Source organism: Marmota monax, unplaced genomic scaffold (genome assembly GCF_021218885.2).
Source record: "Marmota monax isolate L192 unplaced genomic scaffold, Marmota_monax_Labrador192_F-V1.1 WCK01_AAM20220418_F8-fsc00040, whole genome shotgun sequence".
NCBI lineage: Eukaryota > Metazoa > Chordata > Mammalia > Rodentia > Sciuridae > Marmota > Marmota monax.
In genome coordinates, this window is record NW_026692782.1 from 12,166,822 (window position 1) to 12,172,821 (window position 6,000).

General features: G+C 36.8%; 1 non-coding gene across 1 annotated transcript; it reads left to right on the forward strand.

Moving 5' to 3' along the window:
- The first annotated feature begins 1,423 nt into the window (after positions 1-1,423).
- On the forward strand, positions 1,424-1,493 carry Trnal-caa (transfer RNA leucine (anticodon CAA)). The gene has a single exon. It is a non-coding gene; the product is annotated as a tRNA-Leu (tRNA).
- The last annotated feature ends 4,507 nt before the right edge of the window (positions 1,494-6,000 follow it).

A 6,000-nucleotide genomic window follows, 5' to 3' on the forward strand; every position in this document is an offset into this window, starting at 1 on the left:
AGTTACTTTAGATTAGGTAGAGGGGTGTGAAGGGAAGGGAAGTATATGGGGGTAGGAACATAGTAGACTGAATCAGACATCATTATCCTATTGTATATGATTGTACATCATGTACAATCAGAAAAATGAGAAATCGTACTCCATTTATGTATGATATATCATGGTGCATTCTGCTGTCATATATAACTAATTAAAACAAAATTTTTTTTTAAAAAAAGAACAGTGGAAGGGCTGGGGTTGTGGCTCAGAGGTAAAGTGCTCGACTAGCAAACATGAGGCACTGGGTTTGATCCTCAGCAGCATATAAAATACAATAAAGGTATTATGTCCACCTATAACTAAAAAATAGATATTAAAAAAGAACAGTGGAACAATTTTAGAAGGAGTAACATGTAATGGATACCTCGGAAGGAAAAAAAGGTGTGTGTGGGGGGTGGAACAGAAGCAAAATCAATGACCAACACCAGCTTGCAGATCTATGAAATTGTGCAAATAGCAAACAAGAGGGAAAACCCGCCCCGCAAACTACACGTGGACATTCCTCAAGCTGCACATAAACAAAGAAAAAGAAAATATTGAAAGAAGACAGAGATGTACAAGGTCCCAAGCTAGATTCCCCTCTGGGGGTGGGGGGGGGATGGAAATTGAGAGAAAAACCATCTTTCTGCATAAAGCAAAGAAAAGAACATTGTGCTTCTATTGAGGAAAGTATGCAAGCAGGAGGCAGGCTGAGTGAAAGGATGAAGGTCTAGAAGAAAAAAAAATCTACCAACATAGAATTCAGTATCCAGGAAAAATATGAAACAGAACTGAACAAGAAATAAAGGCTCTCTTAGGAAAAAATAAACTGAGAGAATTTGTGGCCCGTAGACCTGCCTTGCAAGAAATGTTTTTGAAAATTTCTTCAGAAGAAGGAAAATGGTGTAAGTCAAAAACTCAGATTTATAAAGGAAAACTAAGAGCACAGAAGGAATAAGTGAAAGTCAGATGAAGTTCTTTAGTTTACTTATTCTTTGTTTTTGGGGTGAGGGGACTATGGACTGGGCATTGAACCCAGGGGTGCTTTACCACTGAGCTACATCCCAAGCCCTTTCGATTGTTTTATTTTGAGATAGGATCTTGCTGAATCTCTGTGGGACTTGATAAATTGCTGAGGCTGGTCTCAGGCTTGGGATCCTCCTGCCTCAGCCTCCTGAGTCACTGGGATTACAGGTGAGCACCACCATGCCTAGCTATTTTATTTATTCTTGCTTGATCTAACAGATAAAGTTTTGTTCAAAGTAATAATAGCAACACTTAATCTAGTAATCATAACTTGTTGATAACTGCAACGAATGATAGCAATGTCATAAGGAATAGAGGGAAGAATTGAGACCACACTGTTTTAAGTTACTTCTACTATTCACAAAGATATGTAGCTGGGGGTATAGCTCAGTTGGTAAAGTGCGTGCCTCAAATGCACAAGGACCTGGGTTCAATCCCCAGCAGCACCACACACACACACACACAAAAAAAAACCACACACACACAAAGGCCAAATTCAAAGGAAACAAACAAGACAGTAAAAATCATGGTAGACAATTAACTGTATCAACAATTATAGTACATCAATGATATAAATCACCTTTTAAAAGATAAATATTCTCAGAGTAAATAAACAAACAAAACTCAACTACATGGTGTTTCAGAAAAAAGTCCAATCAATTTAGGCAAACATTGATTAAAAGCAGATGGATTGAGAAAGATACACTATGTTAACCCTAACCCTGCACACAGATATGATGTAATGTCTGGAATAACCATTCTAGACAGGTGGAATAGCTATATTAATTTCAGACAAAGCAGACTTTAGAGTTTGGAGGTTTATCAGAGATGAAGAGGAGCAATATATAACAACAAGAAGGTTAATTTTCCAGAAAGACATCAAAATTCCTTATGTGTATGCACAGCACAAGACTGACAAGATGTGGGAGGCAGAATCTGATAGAACTGGAAAGAGAAATAGAAGAATCCAGTAGAATCCAATATTATAGATGGAGATTTCAACAGCCATCTATTGATAATGAAAAGACCGAGCTTGTAGAAAATCATTGAGGACACAGTTGAACTCCACACCATCTATCAGCTGGGTCTAATTGACATTCATAGAATATTTCATCCAACAACCAAAGAATACATATTATTGTGAGGCTCCCTTGGAATATTCATCAAGATAGACCATGTTCTGGGCCACAAAACACATATTTACAAAATGTAAAGGATATAAATCATACCAAGTATACTCTCAGACACCAATGGAATTAAACTACAAATGTACAAAAGAAAGATAAAGGGAAAGCCCTAAAATGCTTGGAGAATAAACAACACACTTCTAAATATCATATAGATCAATGAAGAAGATTGAAAAATTAAAAGAAAAATTGAAAATCTACAGCTAACCTAAGCTAGATGCTTTCACACTAAAATCAGGAACAACACAAGAATGTCCACTCACACCATTCCTAGTCAATTTGATCCTAGAAGTTAATGCATACACACTGAGAAGGTAAAAATAAAAATTTCTGATTACAGACGACAGGATCGACTATGTAAAAAAAAAAAAAGCCATAGAATTATCATCATTATCAACAACAAAAAGCTCTTAGAACCAAGAGTCAATTATAACAAGGTTTCAGAATACAATGTTTATACACAAACTCCAATAGTCTTATATATGAGCAATGAGCAAGTGGAACTTGAATTAAAAACATACCATTAATATTTTTGCCAAAAATAGAAAAATGAATACTTAGGCACAAACTAACAAAATATGCACATGACTTAGAAAGTAAGTCTGATATAAAATCTAATAAAAGTCAAAATAAATGGAGAGATAGTCCATGTACATGGAGATGAAGACTCAATATTGTCAAGCTGTGAGTTCTTCCCAATTTCATTTATACATTCCATGCAATTTCACAATGCAGAGAATGAAAAGACAAGTTACAGACTGAGAAACTTGGCTAAATTCTGATCTGATAAGGAACTGGAATCCCAAATATACAAGGGACTCTTAAAATTCAACAATAAATAAATGAAAAACCCAACTTAAAAATGGGTCAAAGATATGAACAGACACTTCAGGTATTTTGTCAGAGCAATAAAGAGCTCACTGACACAGCCTATTATTGCAAAACTTTTCAGCACAATAGTAGTAAATTGCTCCATCAGGATCAAGTGGGATTTATTGCTGGAATGCAGGGATAGTTCGACAGATGAAAATTAATCAATGTAATGAACACATTACAGAATGAAAGGCAAAACCCACATTATCATCCTTGCCTCCATTAATGCAGAAAAATCATTTAACAAAATTCAACAAAAATATTCAACAAACTAGGAATAGAAGAAAATGACCTCAATATAATAAAAGCCATACATGAAAATTTAAAAAGTTGACATATTTAAGAATAAAATGCTAAAAGATTTCGTTATCTGAGGAACAAGACATGAAGTGACACTATTCCATTTCTATTCAAACTAGTATAGACAGTTTTAGCCAGAGCAATTAGACAAGAGAAATAAAGTCATTCAAATTAGAAAGGAAAAATAAAATTATCTCTGTTGTTGATGACATAATCTTATGTGTAGAAAATTCCAAAGATGCTGCAAAAATCAATTAGAATGAATAAACAAATTCAGAGCATTGCAGAAAAATAAGTCAACATAAAAATTGGTTTTTCCTGTACACTATCAATAAACAACCCAAAAAGAGAATTAAGAAAGCAACTCTATTTATAATAGCCTACAAATACCAGAAATAAACCACAGCAGGGAGACAAAAGATCTGTACAGGTAAAACTAAAAAGAAATGAAAGAAAATGTTAGTGAATGAAAAGGTCTTCCATACTCATGGATTACATGACTCAGTATTGCTAGAATGTCAGGATTACTGATGTGTTTTACTCATCTACTCCACTGATATCTTTATGATTTCTGATCCCTACCTGCTCTCCCTTATTTTGCTCTAGCTTTCACATATGAGAGAAAACATTGAATTTCTGAGTCTGGCTTATGTCCATTTACTAGAAAATGCCATAATTTCATTCTTCTTTATGACTGAGCAAAACTCCATTATGGGATAAGAGACAAAGGGGTTGTGAAATTTGGGAGGAGATTCATTTACCTGTTTCCTCATGTTTTCAGAGATCTTGTACAAACACTGAGATGGATTCCCCTTCCTCTTTCATACACAAGTCCTTTCGTGTGTAGTTATCTATTTCATCCTGGGTCTGCTCTCTGTTTTTGATGTGTGAGTAGATATCCATAAGGGAACCTGATGTCCCCCTCTGATTATTCCCTCTTGGGGCCTGATGGCTGGTTTGGGTTTTTTCTCTCCCCAAGTCCATCTGTTGAAGTATTGTTAGATTGTGTGTGGCATTAGATTTGTTGTTACTTGGCTGAGTTGAGGATATTTTTCAGTATCAGGGTCTCTACTCTGTGAACTTAAAATGTCCCAATAACTTTCTAGCCCCTCTTAGGGGAAGCAGAGAGCCAGGGATAGTACTAATGTTAGCAACAGCTGTACAACTTTAAGACAAATGTTCAAAGTCTACTGGGATGTCTATAGCACTAATTGCCACCTATATAGAAAAGGTGGGGTCAGCATTTAACATCAGCACCAACAGTAAAACAAACAAACAAACAAAAAACTGTGGACTAGATCAGGCATTAAGCAGCAGGTATCTACTATATCATCCACTGTATTATTAATCACAACAACACAAATTGGTAGGAATTACATAAACTATATTATTCTATTAGTGGGATTATGGTTTCTTTTCTTTTTTAAAAAAATTTTAATATTTATTTATTTATTTTAGTTTTTGGTGGACACAACATCTTTGTTTGTATGTGGTGCTGAGGATCGAACCCAGGCCGCACGCATGCCAGGCGAGCGCACTACCGCTTGAGCCACATCCCCAGTCCCTTATGGTTTCTTAAGTGAAGAGAAAATAGGGCAGGAAGGCAAGAGAGAGCTTGAAATACTTAGAAATGTGAACAGAGGAGAGGCAGGAGAGAGGTAGAAGGTGATGACTATAAAGAAGGAGGAATAAAAATGTAACTAAAAGTAATTAAAAATGAAAGAGAAGAAGAGAGAATAGGAAAACTTGGTAATTAGTGGTGGAAGAGAGTGAAGAAGAGGCAATAAGGACAAACCTAAGGTACAAACAAACAAGCAAATGTAAGACCTGAACAACTCAAACTGAGGCATAATTATACCCCACCGAAGTCAAACCAAGGCTAAATAATAAACAGATCCCGTGGCAGAAGAAAGCAATTGAAATGAAAGTTAAATTATATGAATATGTATATTTTGCAAAATAAAAAGTAAAAATAATAAAATTATTTTTGAACAAAAATTTTAAAGGGCACAAATATGAAAAAAATAGGGGGAATATGGGGAAACAAAGAAAAAAAAATCTTAATCATGAATAAAGGGCTCCTTTCCACTGAGGTGGTCAAAACTGTTGGCAGAGATGGACTTTCGTTGTTTATATTTATTTTGGGGCTCTGTAACCCTCGGGTCAAGGACAGCGGTTTGCTAAGTTTTGATCTTGTGGATTAGCTCTCAGTAGCTCTCCCAGTGGAGGGTGGATTAACCCATAAATGCTGGCAAACTGCCTTCTCGGAACGGGAGTGGTGAGGCGTCCTAAACTGGAAGCTCCAGCGGCTGGGGTTTAGTCTCGACTGGTCTTTGGAACTCTGTCGGGGGCCTATCTGAGATTTGACCCTTGACCTCTACTGCTGGAGAGGTGCCTCTGGGCAGGACCTCTGGATTTCAGGGGCCTCTGGTAAAACGCACTTTTAGGGCACAGGAAGAACTAAACGTCCCCGGGTTTCACATTCACACTACGACTATGAATGGCGGTGTCAGCCCTTGGGTGCAGATGCTCCGTGTGGCCTTTACGGCGTCTCCCCATAGCTCTCATGGGGCACCAGCAGCTCGGGAGCTTTCTC